Source organism: Rhineura floridana, chromosome 6, assembly GCF_030035675.1.
Source record: "Rhineura floridana isolate rRhiFlo1 chromosome 6, rRhiFlo1.hap2, whole genome shotgun sequence".
Classification (NCBI taxonomy): domain Eukaryota; kingdom Metazoa; phylum Chordata; class Lepidosauria; order Squamata; family Rhineuridae; genus Rhineura; species Rhineura floridana.
In genome coordinates this window covers 14,990,734-15,012,324 of record NC_084485.1, presented here as the reverse complement: position 1 = coordinate 15,012,324, position 21,591 = coordinate 14,990,734, and the positions used below count along the sequence as shown (strand labels likewise).

Genomic DNA, 21,591 nt, shown 5'->3' with positions numbered 1-21,591 from the left:
TTACATTTACCCCTTCTCTCTGCACAGCAGTGGGGAGTTTGCCAAGAGGGAGACCAAGTGGCTGATTGCAGGGAAGAGGAGAGGGATATCCTGAAAGTAACTTGCCTGCCTCTCAAATCAGAACTGGCCATAGCTTCATGTGATGTTTGACACAACATCATCTAACCTCCCTGCAATCAAATCAGTATGAATGCTCAATAAACAGGACAACTGGTGGCACCCCTGCAGTGGACCTTGAGCGACGTGTACTCTTGGCTGCTTTGGAACTGTCTCATTCTAATTCATAAAATAAGAGCAATCAGAAGATTCAAGCCCTCTAGCCTTTAATTGTTTGTTCTTAATCCTGTGGCGTAGAGGTCAGAGTGTCAGACTACAACCTGGGAGAACGGGGTTCAAATCCCCACATAGCCATGAAGCTCACCGGGTGACTTTGGGCCAGTCACTGTCTTTCAGCCTCAGAGGAAGGCAATGGCAAACCACCTCTGAATACCGCTTACCAGACAAGCCCTATTCATAGGGTCACCATAACTCGGAATCGACTTGAAGGCAGTCCATTTCCATTTCAATCCTAGCCAAGTTGAGGCTGGCTATGATTATTCATTGGGGAGAGAACAGCACTATGCAGCTGGGATTTGGAAAAATCCCTAAAGACATGCCTGATTTTAAGTTCCCACTCAGACAGGGTGGCCGGTTTCACATCTCCCAAAACCAGGAAATGCATCACCAAAAGAAGACGACGGAGGATACAGATCTGTATAAAAATGCATATGCTACTTTACATGTATAGATACCGCTGGTGGCTGATGCCCGTTGGGACTGGTAGGGTGGAAGGCCAGGAGACCAACAGCAGGCGGAGCCAAAGCGAATGACAGGCGGAATCAGCTCATTCTAATTTAGTCCCTCTCCTCTTCCCTGCCGAGTACTACAAGGGCAACCCTAAGCCAAGGGAAGAGGAGGAAGCTGGCAGGCAGTTGTAAGAAAGAAAGCAGGAAGGTGAGGGCTGGCTGAGAACAAACAGACTGAGGTTGGTGGGGAAGAGCTCTCTTTGCCCTTGTGGATCATCCTCCACTGGTAGATAACCAGTTTAGAAACAATTGCTCTCATTTAAATAGAAACACGGCATATCTCATTATAGTGGGGAAGACAGGGACCAGTTGTCCTGTGTACCTGCTCAGCCCTCTGTCCATGTGCTAATTGTGGATGAGCAATGTCAAGGACTTCTTGGGGTTCTTTATTTTTAAAAGGCATTGGACCAGACAGTTCTTCAAACAGAGGATGCCTTCAAATAGAGGGCCACCCTCTGACAGCCCTTCAAACAGAGGACTGTCCTCTGTCAATCAGGAGGCATAGTTACCCTACACTCAGAGGGTTTCTTTGCATAGGCTGAAAGGCACTCTCTCCGTTCGTCTTCCTTCATCCTCTCCCCAGCGCTGAGTCGTGGCATGCAAAACGGGCTCCAAGGCTAAACCCTAACAATGAGCTCATGCGCAGATTAAGCCTTGCCTGCCTGCCTGCTCAGGAATTGCTGTGCAAGCCTCTGTATGCCAAGTGAGGTGTATCAAAATGTGTGCACATGCGTCGTGGCATGTCTTGCAGGCAGCGACAACTCAGGACAAGAGGAGCAAAGAAACGGTTCCCAACTATGCCACCATCTGTGCATCACCGCAGGTTGCCTGGAGGGCTTAGGTGGCCGAGGTGTGGTTTAATCGAGTGAACACAGAACTGCACGTTCCAATTTTGACACAGGATCCTATTACTGCCCTGGACAAATTAAGGGTGCATTTTTAATTTACAAGCTGGTTAGGCTTGCCAACTGACCAGAAAAAAACCAAAGCAGAATAACAGCCTGGCTAGCTCTTTTGCTTTTACGAGAAACGTGCTTATGCAGGTGAACTAATCTGTTTTCCCTTCACACCACTGAGATAAACTTTAGCAGCTGCTAATGTTGGCATATGAAGTTGCTTTAGTGGGATGGCTAGTGGGGGCTAGTTTTAAAGTTGGCAACCGTGGGCTTACAACAGGCACCACCACTGAAATTACCCCTGTCCTTATGCATAGTCCACAGTGCCCCACTGGTACATCATTTTTAAACAGGGCCAAAGTGCATAGCCCAATCTGTCAGGCATATTCTAGACTCTTCCTCATGTTTTTGGCTGTTTTACTTACAAAGATACAAGGGGGGGGGAATGGACAGGCAGTATTGCACCCAGTTGCTCTGTTTTGCTGTTGTTGTTATTATGTGCCTTCAAGTCAGTTATGACTTATGGCGACCCTATGAATCAGTGACCTCCAATAGCACCTGTCATGAACCACCCTGTTCAGATCTTGTAAGGTCAGGTCTGTGGCTTCCGTTATGGAATCAATCCATCTCTTGTTTGGCCTTCCTCTTTTTCTACTCTCTTCTGTTTTTCCCAGCATTATTATCTTTTCTAGTGAATCAGGTCTTCTCATTATGTGTCCAAAGTATGATAACCTCAGTTTCATCATTTTATCGTCTAGGGACAGTTCTGGTTTAATTTGTTCTAACACTCAATTATTTGTATTTTTTGCAGTCCATGGTATGCACAAAGCTCTCCTCCAATACCACATTTCAAATGAGTTGATTTTTCTCTTATCCACTTTTTTCACTGTCCAGCTTTCACATCCATACATAGAGATGGGGAATACCATGGTCTAAATGATCCTGACTTTAGTGTTCAGTGATACATCTTTACATTTGAGGACCTTTCCTAGTTCTCTCATAGCTGCCCTCCCCAGTCCTAGCCTTCTTCTGATTTCTTGACTATTGTCTCCATTTTGGTTAATGACTGTGCCGAGGTATTGATAATCCTTGACAAGTTCAATGTCCTCATTGTCAACTTTAAAGTTACATAAATCTTCTGTTCTCATTACTTTAGTCTTTTTGACATTCAGCTGTAGTCCTGCTTTTGTGCTTTCCTCTTTAACTTTCATCAGCATTCGTTTCAAATCATTACTGGTTCCTGCTAGCAGTATGGTATCATCTGCATATCTTAAATTATTGATATGTCTCCCTCCAGTTTTCACACCTCCATCTTGGTCCAATCCTGCTTTCCGTATGATATGTTCTGCATATAGATTAAACAAATAGGGTGATAAAATACACCCCTGTCTCACACCCTTTCCGATGGGGAACCAATTGGTTTCTCCATATTCTGTCCTTACAGTACAGCCTGTTGTCCAGAGTATAGGTTGCATATCAGGACAATCGGATGCTGTGGCACCCCCATTTCTTTTAAAGCATTCCATAGTTTTTCATGATCTACACAGTCAAAGGCTTTGCTGTAGTCTATAAAGCACAGGGTGATTTTCTTCTGAAATTCCTTGCTCCGTTCCATTATCCAACGTATGTTTGCAGTACGATCTCTGGTGCCTCTTCCCTTTCTAAATCCAGCTTGGATGTGTGGCATTTAGTTTATTTACCAAGAGAGATGCAGCCCTCCCAAATCAATCTGGTTCTCCGTGACTATGCAAATAAAGACTCTGCTACAACCACAAGTACTTCTGTTTCTGGTTTAGCAGGATCCAGGGCTGAGGCTGAATACATATCAAGGTTCCATCCACAGGGGTATGTGAACAGCTTCCACATCATGCAGTCTTAGTGCCAGTGTGCTTCAAGTGCAAGTACCAGAATCACATGGACAGGGTCAGCTTCTTATCTGCCCAATTGTTCCCCTCGCTCCCAGGCAGATGAGAACTGAGTGACAGAGACAAACACAACTGACCTCACTGGTGTGGTTTAGCGGTTAGAGTGTTGTACTAAAATCTGGGAGGCCAGGGTTCAACTCTGTACTGGGCCACAAAGCTCACTGTGTGACCTTGGGCCTCTCACTGTCTCTCACCCTAACCTACCTCATAGGGTTGTTGTGAGGATGGGAGGGGATAGTTGTGTATGCCACCTTGAGCTCTTCGGAGGAAAGGTGGAATATAAATGTAAGAATAAATAAAACAAGTACCACAGCAATGTAGAGAGCCAGCTCCTGCACTGCTGCAGTTGTTTTTAGGAAGAGGCCTGCAGTGCGTGTCCAATGTGTAGTTAACTCAAAGACTTGCAGAAATGTAGACAGAGCCCTCCTTCTCAACTGCTTTACTTTGGTTTGGACCAGTCTGCAATACCTTTGGTGCAAATTCTGTATTTACAGCAGTACAGTGGGAATCATTCGCTGCTTTGAGATGGAAGCTTCCCAAGTGTATAGGTGCCCCAATTCAACACTCAGCACTAACTGGCCCTGATTCAGCACTGTTTGACACACTGAGGGCTAGTAACTTCAGTGCAAGTTACACAATTTAAAAGAGATACTGTTTCTCAAAACCACACAACTCAGACGCTGTGCTAGTTGGTACATCTTACCTTGTGGTTCTTCACAAGAACCACCACTGCCTGCTTCAAGTTTTGCGCTGCAGCACTAAAACTGGAAGCAGCCATAATTAGTCTAGCCCACAACTTTTGATAAATAAGTTCTGGGTTTTTAAATGACATCTTATGTCTGTATCTTAATATACATTCATACATACGTTCTGCCTTTCTTATAAAAGAATTGACAACAGCTAACAACACGTCATTAAAACCAACAGCACAACAATAAATCAATACTAAAATACATGTAAAAAGACCCCCAGCCGACACAGATCTTAACAGTTTATCAGACATAGAATAATTCATGAGTATCAACATACAGAGACAGCCCAAAATAAAAATCCAAACTTCAAATTAACCCAAAGGCTAAGAACATGGGAACATAAGAAGAGCCTGCTGGTTCAGGCCAGTGGCCCATCTAGTCCAGCATCCTGTTCTCACAGTGGCCAATCAGATGCCCATAGGAAGCCCATTAGCCAGGTCTGAATGCAAGAGCACTGTTCCCTCCTGTGGCTTCTGGTTTTCAGAAGCATGCTGCATCTGACTATGGTGGCAGAGCACAGCCATTGTGGCTAGTAGCCACTGATAGCCTCCCTCTCCATGAATTTGTCTAATCCTTTTCTAAAGCCATCCAAGTCGGTGGCCATCACTGCCTCTTGTGGGAGTCAACTCCATTGTTTAACTATGCAGAAGAGCCAGGATTTATCCTGGCATTTGAATCCTGATCTAATCTAATCTAATCTAATCTAATCTAATCTAATCTAATCTAATCTAATCTAATCTAATCTAATCTAATCTAATCTAATGTACAGGAAGGCATCACAACCAAAAAGGTCCTGCGCTTAGTGGTTTCTGCTAAGCCTCATTCAGTGGAAGCATAAAGAGCAAGGTCTACGATGTTGACCAGAATGAACGAGGCAACCCAACCCAGGTCGTCGTGTTCCAAGCCTGTTTAGGCAGTGGAGGCTAGTCCATTAGGACAAATGGGGCACTGCCCCACCAACCTCAGTCGACCCGCAGCCAGCCCTCCCTCGTCTGCCTTCTTGCTTACATTCAATCCAAGGGGTGGCAGCACTGGATGTCTGCTTCCTCCTCTGTAGCCTCAGTGTTAAGAACATAAGAAAGGCCTTCTGGATCAGGCCAGTGGCTCATCTAGTCCACCATCCTGTTCTCACAGTGGCCTACCAGATGTCCAGATGGGAAGCCCGCAAGCAGAAACCGAGTGCAGCAGCACTTTTCCTACCTGTGATTCCCAGCAACTGACATTCAGAGCCATGCTGCCTCTGGTCGTGGAACTTAGAAACACAGGACGCTGCCACATCCCGAGTCGGACTATTGGTCCATCTAGCTCAGTACTTTCTACACTGACTGGCAGCAGCTCCCCAGGGTTTCAGGCAGGGTTCTCTCCCAGCCCTACCTGGAAATGCCAGGGACTGAAATTAGAACCTCCTGCATGCAGTCAGCACTCATGTGGCTTTCTTTAGTTGTTTCTTTAAAACACACACACACAAGAAGCTTGTTTGTATGTTTATAGAACAGAGCTCTGTTAGATATCAGATGCCAGAATCATGCACTTTTTAGAACACAAGCTGCAGTTTTGCATAGCATCACAACCCTCCTACAAGTGGCTTGAGTGTCTGGGCTTGGAGAAGACCTGTTAACACTGAGTACAGCTGGAGCCATGCAGCAGACAGGAGCAGCATTGCAGTGGTGTAACTGGGCCTTCCACTTTGTAGTTTTACTCTGAGTCTGCAGAACTATTGATTTTAAAAAAATATTTTTTTCCCCAAAATATTTGAGATAGACTGCATATTTTGCTTTTTAGAAGCATATTGTTGCTTTTTAGAAATGCTAGGATTTTGTTGGCTTGGATTTTTGTAAAGTGTGTTGTTTTTATTTGTATTTTGTATTTGTGTTTTTCCATTTGGGTGTAAGCCGCCTTGGGGGTCTTTTTGGCCAAAAGGCGGCCTAGAAATAAACCATAACATATAACATGCAAGGTGCATGCTCTGCCACTGAGCTATGGTTCTTTCTCTTGAGTTATGGACTTTCCCCTAAACCAGTGGTAGAAAATGTTGCCGTTGTAGAACTCAACAGGGAGGATGGGAGACAAAACTAGAATTAATTGGCTCTGCCTCCACCTACCGTTGACCCCTCTGCCTTCCACGATAACAGTCCCAATGGGCACCAGCTGTTAACTGCGTTCAGGGCTTTGCAAGCTAAACTTTCTAAAGGCAAATCAGCTGGGTGTTTTTAGAATCTTGGTGCACAGTCAATTCTGTTGCACAATCAGCGTGCAAAAAATGTACATACTTTTTACATTCCCCCCTTGCAGGAACGCTGCTTGGGAGATGCCACTGCTCATGCCTCCCCATTTTATGGCTGGGGAACTCCGACAGAGAAAAGTGACTTTGTTCAAGGCCCTCCAGTGAGTTTCAAGACAAATCAGGGATATGAGAGCAGCCTGACACCTTCTGATATTTAGGGGAAAACTCCTTCAATGGATGGGATGGATCACAATTCTGGGATCAGCATGCTGTGGAGCTATGGAGGGTGGTGCCTGCAACCTGCTTTTGCTTGGCACTCACTATATTTATGAAGAAGAGGTGCAAATTAGGTAAATGGTGTTCAGCTCAATATCTTGCATGTAGCTAGCTAGCTGCACACAGCCGTCGGTCACCAAAGCAGGTGATAAAGGCACCTTGCACCAAGCCACCCAGCAGGTAGAACAGAGACAACCTGCCTTGTTTCATGGGTCCCCACCCAGTGCAGTTGCTATTGCCTGGCACTGCCTGTAGGGTTAGAGCCATCTTTTTGCTTTAACGATATCTGAGCAGGCAAGACAGAGAAAAGTTGCATGGCCAGTCTTAAATCCAGAGTAAGCAATGAGAGCCTTCTCCTCCTCCTCCTCCCAAAACTCATCTCATGTTAACTCACAATGTGGAAGGACAGGTTGCTTCTGAAACCAAGCCCTGGTCAAGCCAAAGAGATGGACAGTGCAGCTCAAACTCGGCAATCTGTTACAGATATTGGTGAAGATGAGCGGAAAGGGGCAGAATGAAGAAGGTGGCCAAAGATCCCATCTTGGTGGGCAGCTCATGTTAATTTTTAAATTTATTTATTACATTTATACCATCCAAGGCAGGTGTGGTGAACCTTTGGCCCTCCAGAAGTTGCTGAATCACAATTCCTGCCATCCCTGGCCATTGGCCATGCTTGCTGGGAGTTATAGTTCAGCAACATCTGGAGGACCAAAGGCTCCCCACATCTGCTCCAAGGCGGTGTAAGTGGGTCCCCTGTCCTCATAAGGTAGGGGGAACCATTCTCACAACAACCCTGCGAGGTCATTTAGGCTGAGAAAGAGAGAGACAGAGTCACCCAGTCAGTTTGATGGCTGAGAGGGGATTTGAACTCTAGTCTCCCAGGTCCTAGGCCAACACTCGAGGAACCACTGCACCACCTTCCTCAAAATAAAGGGGATGGTTTTGCAGTTGTGGCCATCTGAATATGAGTTGCTGAGAGCAAATAATGGTAGAAGGCTGTTGGCTTCATGCTTCGCTTGTGGGCTACCTGGAAGCTTCTGTCTGGCTACGAGGGAGGGTCCTTTAGTACAGAAACAGAGCCTGTGCTTTGTGTATGGATGTGCCTGGGTTACCTGGTGTGAATTCTTGGAGAGCTGCTGGCAGTCAGTGCAGACAAGACTGGGCTAGATGGAACACTGATCTGACATGATATGTAAAGAAAATGGACTGCCTTCAAGTCAATTTCGACTAATGGCACCCCCGTGAATAGGGTTTTCATGGTAAGCAGTATTCAGAGGGGGTTTACCATTGCCTTCCTCTGAGACTGAGAGGCAGTGACTGGCCCAAGGTCACCCAGTGAGCTTCAGGGCTGTGTGGGGATTCGAACCCTGGTCTCCCAGGTTGTAGTCCAACACTCTAACTACTACACCACACTGGCTCTCTGACATGACATAAGGCAGCTTCACATGCCTGGCCTATCCAGATTTGCAGAAGATTCCTGCCCATCTGTGAAGCTTAAACTGGGCAGGGGTCCTGCCACTTCGGCACAGAACGAAATAGGTGTCAAGGGCACAGTCTTTTTCAATACAAATTTCCAACAATCACATTCACCATAGTTTCAAATTCTCATTCCAGGAACACAGATTAGCTGCCTTGTTAAGTCAGACCACTGGCAGCAGCTGTCCAGGATTTGAGAGAGGAGAGTTTCGCAACCCTGCCTGGAGATGGCAGGCATTGAACCTGGGACCTTTTGGATGCAAAGCTAATGCTCCACCACTGAGCTATAACTTTTCTCTCTAGGAAGCTGCCTTATATCAGATTATTGGCCCATCTAGCTCAGTATGGTCTACACTGACTGGTAGAGGCTCTCCAGGCATCTTTCCCAGCTCTACCTGAAGATGCTAGGGACTGAACCCGAGACCGTTCGCATGCAAAACATGCATTCCGCCACCGCTAAAACTCCCCTCCTCTCCATTAAAAGAGGCAGGTGGCTTTGGTCTGATAAGCGCATAATCACCTTGCTCAGTGCTCCCCCCCCCATTTTAACTGACCTAACTAAACTCTAAAATTCAAAAATTCAGTGAACCAAGTCAGAACTTATTTTGGCTAAAGCAGATCGCTCATGTTAATACGTGAACACTGTCTTCCTTGGCAGGAAAAGGGAATTACTTAGCTACTACTTGATTATTTTGATCACAACAGCTAAATGGAGCTTCCATGTTCAGGGGCAGTATACTTTGGAATACCAGTTGCTGGGGCAGGCAAATAATGACAGAGGGCAGCTGCCTTCATACCTTTCATGGGGTTCCTGGAAGTATCTGGATGACTGGCAACTCTGTGAAAGAGCATACAAGGGCAAATGGACTCTTAGTCTCATCCAAGGCTCTTTCTGTGTTCATACTTTGCATCGTTTGCAGACCCGTGGTGCAGGCAGTGCAATGTTGTTTTCAACACCACCTTCTACAAACTTTTGTATCCCACAGAAATAATTTCCCAGCAGAATGGGAAAAATTAAAAAGTGCTTCAATGCACACAGGAGCAAGATTGTTTTAAAATGCAGCTACCTTGATTTTTTTGAAGATTGGTAGTGGCACGATCAGGGAATGTTTGCACTCTGGACATATATAAAAAACAGAAGAATCACCATGCAGAATCAGGCTAAGGTCCATCTAGTCTACTATCCTGTTTCATTCGGTGGCCAGCCAGACAATAGATGATCAAATTGTACAAGACAACCCCCACCCCCCCAAACAAACAAACCCAATGAGCAATATTTGATAGTGGCACAATTCGCAATATAGAACCACTCAGAAAAACCATGTATATATCAATATCCAAGCAGAGCAGATAATAAAGCCAGCATTTAGATTTAAGGGCCTATGCCTTGTGGGATACACATAAGCCCTGGATCCATTTGCATCACATGAGCACATAGCGCCGACACCAGTTCTGATCTGCAAAGCCATATGCTATGCTATGCTAACAGGGGAAGTCACTAGGTAAAATCTGTTCCAAGTGCAGTAGCAAATACTCACATCAGGCCGGTGCAGATCTTCCTTTGTCTTTTCTCTCTCTTCCTCCCTCTCCCCTCCTTCCTACCTTGATTTCTGCAACTTTGTCACTCTATCTAGTCATGCTAGAGAAACAAAGAAAGACTGTGAAGGCAACGGAGATAGGAAAGAGTAATGTGGGTAAATTTGCACAGACAATAAGCCATACTTTTTTTTTTTTTTGCATTTCGGTCAAACTTGCTGCACTGGTTTGCGTTTCTTTAACTCAGGAGCGGAAAGGAGGTTCATTGGTACTGAGGCTGCAGAACAGGTTCTGCTATAATACAAAGAAGTGGTCAGACAAGTTTGCCACAAACTCTACATAGAGATTTGATTGTTTTCCCATAATTACAGCTCTGTGTAGTTGGTCAAAGCCAGTCAATCACATGGACAAAGCAGCTCCCTCCCCCAAGAAGGCATCATTAAGATGGGAAATTTTGTTTCCTTTTACAGAATTTTACCTTTGTATAAGTAGGAACTGGGGAGGGGGCAGAAACATGCCTAACCACTTGGGTGAACTCTTGATTCCTCACGTCTTGCCAGTTTGCCTACAAGGAAAGCTCATTGTGTACTTAGCTTGACATCTGTCAGTTGATCTCATATTGTTAAGAACAGATCCCATGCCATTATTCCGAGAGATGCCGCAAATTTGAGGAGGTGAAATGCTGAAGGAAACATTTCCTCATCTGGGGAAAAAAAAACATAGTGCTGACACTGATCATGCTCATTCAGAAGATGGAGGGTTTCACTTAAAAAAAAGAAAAGAAGAGATGAATCAACCTCAAAATATTCAAAGTTCAAGCAATTGAATCTGAATACTGAAACGTTGCCAGGTTCTGAACTAATCCAAAATGTGGTTCCCTCCATTTCTCAGTGCTTCTTCTTTTTCTCCTTCTCTCTCTCTCTCTCTCTCTCTCTCATGCTGATCCTGCTACACGTGTCCCAGCAGGAAGTGGTGTGTGGTTGTGATTGATTTAGAACAGGTGTGGGGAACCTTTGGCCCTCCAACTCCCATCACCCGAGCCAGTATGGCCAATGGCCTGTAATGATGGCAATTGTAGTCCAGCCACAAGTTTCACACTCCTGATTTAGAGAATTAGTCACCGACTAGATGATTTATTCTGAAACACTCTGTGCATGCCTTTAAACTAGGGCTGAGCTGAAAAGGGTGATATTCAGCAACACAACATTGGAAGGTTCCCCATGTTTTAATGATCTTTCATGGATTGCTACACAAGGAACAAAAGTATTAACCTATTCAGGAAGAACTGCCACAGTACTGTTCCAGGAAGCTTTGCCCTCACACTAAATCAGGGTTGTTTGCTCTCTGTGAGAAAGAACCCATAACATATTAGAGTGTACACAGAAAGAGAGAGCTGTGGAGTGTAGAAATAACTGGTCTGTTAACACTGGCAGTTGAAAGAATAAAGAAATATAAGGATTATTACGACGAAGAGGTAAAGTCATATATGCTGACGCTCAGGGAGCTATTACTAACTAACTGAGAAGAAAAGAATGGCGGAAGGGGGAGGTGTAAAGCCTGCAAAAACAACAAACACTTTATAGGAGGAATCAGCAGAGGGAAGACTAGATTACCTTTTTGTTTATCTCCTCCCCCCTCCACACACACTGGTTCAGGTCATTTGTAACATGCCATGGTGCGTTACTCCCAATATAACGGGGGGGGGATTGGCATGTGGCATGGATGCAGTACCAAATTGGGGAAACAATGAGTGTGAACAGGCCTGTAAAAAGGTGAACTTCCTCAGTGGGAGGGTTTTTGAGGAGTTCCAAACATTTCAGGGGGCCTGAAAGCATTACTTTTGCCATGGAAACCAAAACCAGCAAATGTTCAGCGCAGTCCTTACTTAACCACTACTGAAGCTCTTCTATGCATATCAGCAGCAGCTGGGTGCCTAATTTACACAGTCTCCCAAGGTACCTGTTTGACTTGAAGAATCAGTGATCAAAGTGGATTGCATGTTAACTCCCATAATGATTGGCTGTTACTCTGTCTTTGCCTGTCCATGCCCTCTTTCATCACTGGCTTTCTTGATTTGGTACCATACTTTGCTAGGATTCACTGAGATGTGGAATTCTGAAAATTATCATTTGGGAGAGCTAGGTTTTTCTGACACATTGGAAAATTGTGGCTCTTTGGTATATGGATGGTTCTAAGGAAAGGATCCAAAGAAGTGATATGCTCTCAGTAACAGTAGGGTAGTCCCTCACTTCAGCACCAACCCTGTAGGGTAGGCCTGGGGAATCCATCCTAGTCCTTTCTCTCTGCTGCCACTACCTCCCTATGGGCCACCAAGAGCAAGGGCGCAGTATTCCCACTGCCTTATGGAGGTCTCCTCAAGAGTAGGGAAACAGCCAGTTGCATTCCAAGTCTCTTGTTTGGTAACTTCAGCCTGTCTCCCCTCCCCTCTCCCAGGCTCAAACAGCCTCAGCCAAATGGGGGGGGTAACCAGTGTGGTGTAGTGGTTAAGGTGTTAGACTACGACCTGGGAGACCAGGGTTCGAATCCCCACACAGCCATGAAGCTCACTGGGTAACCTTGGGCCAGTCACTGCCTCTCAGCCTCAGAGGAAAGCAATGGTAACCCCCCTCTGAATACCGCTTGCCATGAAAACCCTGTTCATAGGGTTGCCCATAAGTCTGAATCGACTTGAAGGGATTCCATTTTTCAACCAGCTCCTTAGTGTGTTCAGAAACCAGCCCAGCCCAGAAATCTAATTAAGCAATTTATTAAAAAGGAACATAGGTAGAAGGGGTGTGTGTGTGGAAATAGCAAGTACGCAGCTCAAAATGGAAATAAAACGCTACCCCAGAATATTGGTCTAACTAATCCTTCACTATTCCCAAACTAACATTGTAAAACTTACTCTGGATGGTCACCTTCTCTGGCACAGGTCGCTTCAGGCATCAGTTGCCAGTTGGGGATTCAAGGGGGACAAAAGACCATCTTTTCAGTCCCTTTTTAAGGGCCCCTTTCTATTGTGGCCTTTGATTGGCAGCTGTCACCTCAATGCCAATGAGCAACTCCCTTACGAGGAAAGGTTGCAGCATTTGGGGCTTTTTAGTTTAGAGAAAAGACGGGTCAGAGGAGACACGATAGAAGTGTATAAAATTATGCATGGCATTGAGAAAGTGGATAGAGAAAAGTTCTTCCTCTCTCATAATACTAGAACTCGTGGACATTCAAAGAAGCTGAATGTTGGAAGATTCAGGACAGACAAAAGGAAGTACTTCTTTACTCAGCGCATAGTTAAACTATGGAATTTGCTCCAACAAGACGCAGTAATGGCCACCAGCTTGGATGGCTTTAAAAGAAGATTAGACAAATTCATGGAGGACAGGGCTATCAATGGCTACTAGCCAGGATGGCTGTGCTGTGCCACCCTAGTCAGAGGCAGCATGCTTCTGAAAACCAGTTGCCGGAAGCCTCAGGAGGGGAGAGTGTTCTTGCACTCGGGTCCTGCTTGCAGGCTTCCCCCAGGCACCTGGTTGGCCACTGTGAGAACAGGATGCTGGACTAGATGGGCCACTGGCCTGATCCAGCAGGCTCTTCTTATGTTCTTATCCCCCCTCAAGTTTCCCAGGTGCTGGTTCACACCTTTTGAGAGCTGAGGAAATGGCTATATTCTAGCGTTCATTATCACCAGGATTTCTCTGTGTTGCTGCCAAGTAGAACCGATCTTCCTGTGCTTGGGAACTTCGAAGGAAGTGTTTGCTTGGGTTGCTCAGGCAAAATGGAGGGCAAGAGGTGAGAGCTATTCTCTACATACACAGGGAAAGGACTGCATGCCCATGACTCAGAATGAGGTGGTGGACCTTAGCATGTCTGCTGCTTGGAATAAGCTACAGGCAGTAGCTTTACATCTTGATGTGAATTTCTGGAGATGTCTGCTTCACTGTCATTGGAAACAGAATGCTGGATTGGATGGCCCAGCAAAACTATTGTTCATTTGTTGTTGTTCCCACTGTTGAAGAGCCAAGCCATTGATATTAAAGATGTTGAAAGAGCCTCCTGTGCTCCTTCCTGGAGATATCAAATCTAGCCGCAGTCATTCATGCCCTATACAAATCTATGGTGCAACCCATAAAGGGCTGGAGCAACTCTCCTATGAGGAAAGCCTACAACATTTGGGGCATTGTAGTCTAGAAAAAAGGCAAGTAAGAGAGGGGGGCAATATAGAGATGTAGTATGAAATTGTGCATATTTTTCTTCCTCTTTCATAATACTAGAACCCAGGGCCATCCCATGAAGCTGAATGTTGGGATATTCAAGACAGATGAAAGAAAGTCCTTCACAAGATGTAGTGAAGGCCACCAACTTGAATGGCTTAAAAAGTGGATGAGACAAATTCATGGAGGAATAGATAAGGCTATCAATGGCTTCTAACCATAACAGCAAAGTGGTACCTTCAGGCTGGAGTCAGTAGGAATGCCAGTTTCTGGGCATCACAAGTGTGGAGAGTGTTCTTTGCGGTCAAGTCCTGCTTGTGGGCTTCCAATAGGCATCTGGCTGACCACTGTGAGAACAGGATGCTGGACTAGATGGGCCTTTGGTCTGATCGAGCAAGACTTTTCTTATGTTCTTAATCATTTCCAGATTGGATGATGATGATGATGATTACCACCACTTTCTCTTCACTGGTTGGTCCCAGGGCAGGTCACAATATAAAATACATTTTATTTATTTAATTATATATTATATCTAAGGTAATGAATGTATTCTACATGGGGCTGTCCTTGAAGATAGTCTGGAATTCAGTTCATTCAGCATCCAATGGCTGGCCTTTTGTCCAAGACTGTCCAAATCTTCTTCGATGGTTTCCAGTTTGATTCTGGTGGCTCCCCTCAATGTGGTGACTTTGGCTGTTCAAGTCTTAAAGTTTAAAGACTGGCTGGGATCATCCATTGTGCCCAAGCTATGCTGCAGAGGAAAAATAGTGACAGCTGGTTGACAGATGGGTATCTCTGTCCACCTGTCAAATTGGCTCACTAGGGGTTGGGAACCAGAGCTTGGAAAAGTTACTTTTTTGAACTACAACTCCCATCAGCCCAATCCAGTGGCCATGCTGGCTGGGACTGATGGGAGTTGTAGTTCAAAAAAGTAACTTTTCCAAGCTCTGTTGGGAATGTCAAGATACTGCCTGCTGGGCTCAAAATATTCCCCACCCCCACCTTAAACAGCCTGGGCCCTGGGTATTTTAGGAATAACCTCCTCCTTTATATGCTAACTTGAGAGCTATAACAGTTACAGAGACACCACAAGTTGTTATGGTTATAACTGAGTTGTGGCGGTAAGGATGGGTGAATCTGTCAATTTTGGTTTCTCTGTTTCTAATTTTTCCAGTCTTGAATTCAGTTCTCCACATTTCCACGTCAGTTTGCAATTTTTTAAAGTCCTCATGAAACTTCATCAGTATTTTGGTGTGAATTTCTTCAAATATACACATTTTTGTATGCAGTTTTGCCTAATATGCACATTTTTGTAAGGATTTCCCATCATGCAAGGCATTTTATAAGTTATCTTCGCTATGTGAAGGCGGTGAGGGCAGCGAAGAAGCAGTACTTTGCTGCCTCCATTCAGTCATCTTCTAACCGCCCAGCGGAACTTTATAAGGTTGTTCGGGGACTTTTACACTCTGGTCCTCAGAACGCAATAATACCATCAATAGCCCGCTGTAATGAGTTTGCAAGACACTTCCAAGATAAGATCACAAACATCCGCCGGGACCTTGACTCCAATATTGTAGCAGTTGAGCCTAATGAGGTGTCCGGAGCACAGTCCTGTCCTGTTTTATTGGATGAATTTCAGTTGGTTCAGCTCGAGGACGTGGACAAGGTGCTTGGACAGGTGCGGGCGACCACTTCTGCTCTGGATCCTTGCCCCTCATGGCTAATAAAAGCTAGCAGGAACGGAACAGCCGGATGGGCCAAGGAGGTGATCAATGCCTCTTTACGAGAGGGAGTGGTACCACCCTGCCTGAAACAGGTGGTGGTGAGACCGCTCCTAAAGAAACCCTCCTTGGACCCTGAAAATCTTGACAACTATAGACCGGTAGCAAATGTTCCGTTCCTGGGCAAGGTTTTAGAGCGTGTGGTCGCTCACCAGGTCCAGGCTCTCTTGGATGAAACTGATTATCTGGATCCATGTCAATCGGGCTTTCGGCCGGGGTTTGGTACAGAAACAGCCTTGGTCGCCCTGTATGATGACCTCTGTCGGGAGAAAGACAGAGGGAGTGTAACTCTGTTGGTTCTCCTTGATCTCTCAGCGGCTTTTGATACCATCGACCATGGTATCCTTCTGGGGCGACTTGCGGACTTGGGAATTGGAGGCACTGCTTGGCAGTGGCTGTGCTCCTACCTCGAGAATCGTCTCCAGAAGGTGGTGCTTGGGGAGCATTACTGGAGTCCCTGGGTACTCCAATATGGGGTCCCACCGGGTTCAGTTCTGTCCCCCATGCTCTTTAATATCTATATGAAGCCGCTGGGCGAGGTCATTAGGAGATTTGGAGTGCGTTTCCAGCAATATGCTGATGATACGCAGCTCTACTTCTCCTTTTCATCTTCTTCAGGTGAGGCTGTTAATGTACTAAACCACTGCCTGGCCGCGATAATGGACTGGATGAGAGCTAATAAACTGAGACTCAATCCTGACAAGACTGAGATGCTGTTGGTGGGGGGGCTCTCTGCCCAGATGGTTGATGTCCGACCTGCCCTAGATGGGGTTACACTCCCCCTAAAGGAGCAGGTCTGTAGTTTGGGGGTCTTATTAGATCCGCTCCTGTCACTGGAGGCTCAAGTAGCCTCGGTGGCACAGAATGCGTTCTATCAGCTTCGGCTGGTAGCCCAACTACGACCCTATCTGGATAAGGAGAACCTTGCCACAGTTATCCATGCTCTGGTAACCTCTAGATTGGACTACTGTAATGCACTCTACGTAGGGTTACCTCTGAAGACGGTTCGGAAACTTCAGCTGGTGCAGAATGCTGCGGCCAGAGTTCTTACTGGGACAAAAAAATTTGATCATATAACACCTGTCCTGGCCCAGCTGCACTGGCTACCAATATGTTTCCGGGCCAGATTCAAAGTGTTGGTTCTTACCTATAAAGCCCTTAACGGCATCGGACCGCAATACCTGGCGGAACGCCTCTCCCGCTATGTACCTACCCGGTCGCTGCGCTCGACGTCGAAGGCCCTTCTCCGTGTCCCAACGCATAGGGAGGCACGGAGAACGATAACTAGAGCTAGGGCCTTCTCAGTGGTGGCCCCCGAACTATGGAACGCCCTCCCTGATGAGATACACCTAGCGCCTTCTTTGTTATCTTTTCGGCGCCAGGTAAAGACCTACCTCTTCGCCCAGGCATTTTAAAAATTTTAAAATTTGAATTTAAAATTGGAAATTTTTAATTATGTTTTATTGTGTATTGTATTTACATCCACTTGTATTTTAACCTGTTTTATTATGCTGTACACCGCCCTGGGAGCTTATTGCTATAGGGCGGTCTAAAAATGTAATAAAATAAATAAATAAATAAAATAAAATAAATGTATGCATTTATGCACACTTTACCCTAATATATGCATTTTGATACACATTACTTGGCTGGAGAACAGCATTGTAAAGTTGGGAGAAGTGTGGATTTTGAAGGATGGCTGGTGTTCCAATTTGTATATAGTTTTCGGAAAGTGCAAATTAGGTAGGCTCACCTTTAAATGTGAGCTGAATCGGTGGCGGCATGTGAAAATCTATGTATCTGGCTTTAAAAAAATCTACTTGTGTCTTTCCTTCAGAAGAAGTTGGCAGAATCAACAGTACTGCGCCCACATGCAGTTCATAAGGGGAGGAGATATGTGTACATGGTCTTATGTGCACTATATCTTTAAAGCAGTATCATACCACTTAAAACAGCCATGGTTTCCCCCAAAAGAATCCTGGGAACTGTAGTTTGTTAAGGATATGACCGCTGTTAGGAGACCCCTATTCCTCTCTCTGAGCTACTGTTCCCAGACTGGTTTAACAGTAAATCCTGGTACCAGGGAACTTTGGAAACTGTAGCTCTGTGAGGGGAATAGGGGTCTCCTAACAACTCCAGCAGCCTTAACAAATGACAGTTTCCAGGATTCTCAAGCCATGTCATTTTAAAGTGATATGATCGAAACTGCTTCAAATGTGCAGTTGGTGTCTGTCTACCTGCCTGCTTCTGTGCCTGCTTGATGTCCAGGTGTTGTTGTTATGTGCCTTCAAGTTGATTAGGACTTATGGCGACCGTATGAATCAGTGACCTCCAAGAGCATTTGTCGTGAACCACCTTGTTCAGATCTTGTAAGTTCAGGTCTGTGGCTTCCTTTATGGAATCAATCCATCTCTTGTACACAAGAAATATGCGAAGCTGGGAGTGAAAGCAGAATTGAAGGGGGGAGGAAGAGTTAATGCTGGTGTAATTCACTGATGTAACCTGGAAAGGTAAGTGAAGGTGCAGCTTTGCTGTCTGCTTGTGGCTTTCAATAAGGTTGAGTTTAGGCACACTGATGATTCCCATTCTCTATCTCAGTTCTCCTTTTATGTATTTCATTTATTTATATTTTTTTAAATGGGCTGAAAAAATACAATACAAATATCACGGCAGTGAATAGCATAAAATCAAGAAAATTTAAATAAAATTACAGTTGTAAAAGAAGTACAAAATACAAATACAAAATACAAACCAGTAGATCAGCTTAATACATCAGCATAGCTGGGTCACCCCTCAGGGAAAGCCTGGGTGAACAGATGAGTTTTAAGCAGATGTCTAAATGCCCCACTGTCAGTGCCTGTCTGATGTTCATTGGGATCACATTCCGAACGGCAGAGGCCAACACACAAAAGGCCCTGGTCTAAGGGAACATAAGATGAATCTCTGGAGTATATGACACTTCTGAGAGTCTGTCTTTGCAATGCTTAGACCAGCCTTTCCCAACCAGTGTGCCTCCAGATGTTGTTGGACCACAACTCCCATCAGCCTCAGCCAGCATTGCCAATGGTCAGGAAAGATGGGAATTGTGGTCCAACAACATCTGGAGGCACACTGGTTGGGAAAGGCTGGCTTAGACTGAGACTATCTGGTTTCACCTTCCCCTAAACAGGTGCCCTCCATATGTTTTGGATAACAACTCCCATCATCCCTGACCTGCATCCATGCTGGCTGAGGATGATGATGATGATGAAATCTGTATATCGCTCACATGCCAAAATGTCTTCTAAGTGGTTTACAGGTATAAAGTCAATGATGAAATCCCTACATAATTAAAATACACAATAAAACAATTCCATCAAATGTGAGTACAAAATATCTGGAGAGCACTAGGATAGGCACAGCTGATCTAGTCCCACACAGTCTATGCTTACTGGCAGTGCGCTTTCTCAGTGTAGCTTCTTATGCACTTTAAATGCAACTCCAGGGCCAGCCCAAGATATTTGCTGCCTAAGTTGAAGAATATGATGGCACTGCCAGAGCTTGGAAAAGTAACTTTTTTAAACTACAACTCCCATCAGCCCCAGCCAGCCTTGCTGGCTGGGGCTGATGGGAGTTGTAGTTCAAAAAAGTTACTTTTCCAAGCTCTGGGCACTGCCCCATTCTACGTACAGCATAGCAGAAGCCAACCAGGCTGGCAGAGTGGTGGCTGGTGGCTCCATGTCAGTGGGGCAGTGGAATCTGCTCTGGGTTTTAGGACAAACTTGGACAGCTCCTTGAAGGTTTGGACTAAAACCCGGAGCAGATTCCACTGCCCCACTGACAGGGAGTCACCAGCAGTCACTGGGCTGGCAACTGACTCTTACTTGAATGCTAGTGATGGGAACAGCACTGTCTGCTGCACCTGAAGGCAGTCGCTCAGCTGAAGGCAGGGGTTCTCAAACTAGCTAACCCTAGACCCCACTTGAGAGGTCTGAAAATTACTGAAGTCCACCAGTCACAAAATGGCAACATAGGGGCAGAGCCAGTCACAGAGTAGTGGCAAATGGAAGTGGAATTTGGCAGAAGAAGCTGGCCCTGACTGACATTATTTTCTATTGCTACTTAATCCATCTTTGGAAACGGCATAATTCTTTGCCACACTGATGTCCCGGTGGCAAGGAATTTCATTGTTTTTCTCAAAGTAATGTCAAACCTTAGCTGTGTGGAGGTACAGAACTATGATAAAGCCTCTTATTTATCAGGATGGAGGAGAGACAGGAGTGTGTGAGTATGGGCTCATCTAGACAGGGTTTTACTGTGTGTCTGGTGCTACTTGCATCCTCTTTTAATTTGTATGGTTCATATGACATTACTGGCAAGCAGAAGCTATCACTCAGTTTCCCCTCTGTTAATCTGTACTGATCCAATCCTTTGATAATCCAGAAAGGGAAGGAAAAAAAGTCTTCACTCCATATCTCTAGGGCTTGCAGACACTTTGCTCCAATGCTTTTAGGTGGGTGTGTCAATCGTTTCCCTCTCCATGCCCACTCCCTTCTCCTCCCTTCACTCATTTCATTTCCTGTGGGCTGTTCTGCTTCTCTCTCCTGTTGTGCAAGCTTCTTTTATGTTGCTGCAAACAGTGCCTTTATTTTCTTCCCCCTCTAACTAGTGCACAAAAGCATAACACTGCTCAAACAAAGATTTGTATTTCATCTGTATTGTATCAGTGAAAATACAAATAATTGTACTTCCTGGTTGTTTTTTTAAAAAATGAAACTTACTGGTAGAACAAACTGAGCATGCTCGGTTGCCAGGTAAACAGAGGGAGTGGAAATGTTAAATTAGAGGGTGTGGTCTTTAGGAAACTGCATGATTGATGCTTCCCCTCCAGTGTGACTAGAAAACACCGTGTTTGCAGCTGGCATTGATCCCTTAGTGCAAACAGAAAATGGAGGTAAAAACAGCATCTTTAGCACAAAGTTATGCTCCCATGTGGATAAGCCCTGTGTGTGTAGAAAGTAGCCTACTGCACAAAGGTGCATTTTATATTCATTGCTCCAACCACTTTTGCCTATGGTGCAATCCACCATTGGTAGTGGCCCTTGGAAGGTTGCCTAGAAGGGAATGTGGCCCTCAGGTTAAAAAATGTTTCCCACCCCCAAGAATGTTCAAAGAAATATTTCAGTGGGGGCAAGGCCTGTGAATTGTTACTATAGGTCATTGGCAACCCACTCTACCCACCATTACATTTAGAATTTGGGGTGGGGTTGGGAGGAAGTGGACACCCTTGCCCACTCCTGGGCTCTGGCATGGCCAGAGGATGGGATGCAGTTGTGAGGCCCACCTGAAAAAAGGCTGAGGCCCTCTGGTGATTCTCTCACCACTCAGGTTGGGAAACACTTAGAAGCACAAATTACACATGCAAGATTATGATTCAATGATCTGCACGCTTTGTACTACTACTAACCCCCCCCCTCACAAAATTCTATCCTGGAGAAGCTGAAATCTGAAGTCTATATACATTGTGCTCATTTTAAAAAAAGCTGACTATGTGCTTGTTTGTTTTGAGATTATTCTACTTTTGCTGGCTACAGAGATGGCCAAGGAGCTCTGTAGGGCACTGTAAATCCTATTCAGTCCTGGCTTCTCTGACTTTTGAAATTTTATCAGGAATAGCCTGCACCCTTTAAATC

At 45.2% G+C, this 21,591-nt stretch overlaps 1 protein-coding gene across 5 annotated transcripts in view; it reads right to left on the bottom strand.

Annotated features, from left to right (window-relative positions):
* Nucleotides 1–10,149, bottom strand: part of RBBP8NL (RBBP8 N-terminal like) — a 61,719-nt gene extending 51,570 nt beyond the window's left edge. For all 5 annotated transcript variants that reach the window (XM_061631068.1, XM_061631071.1, XM_061631069.1 and 2 more), the window contains exon 1: nucleotides 9,933–10,149. The gene's annotated coding sequence lies outside the window, so the exon portion shown is untranslated. The remainder of the gene's footprint in view (nucleotides 1–9,932) is intronic.
* Nucleotides 10,150–21,591: the final 11,442 nt, after the last annotated feature.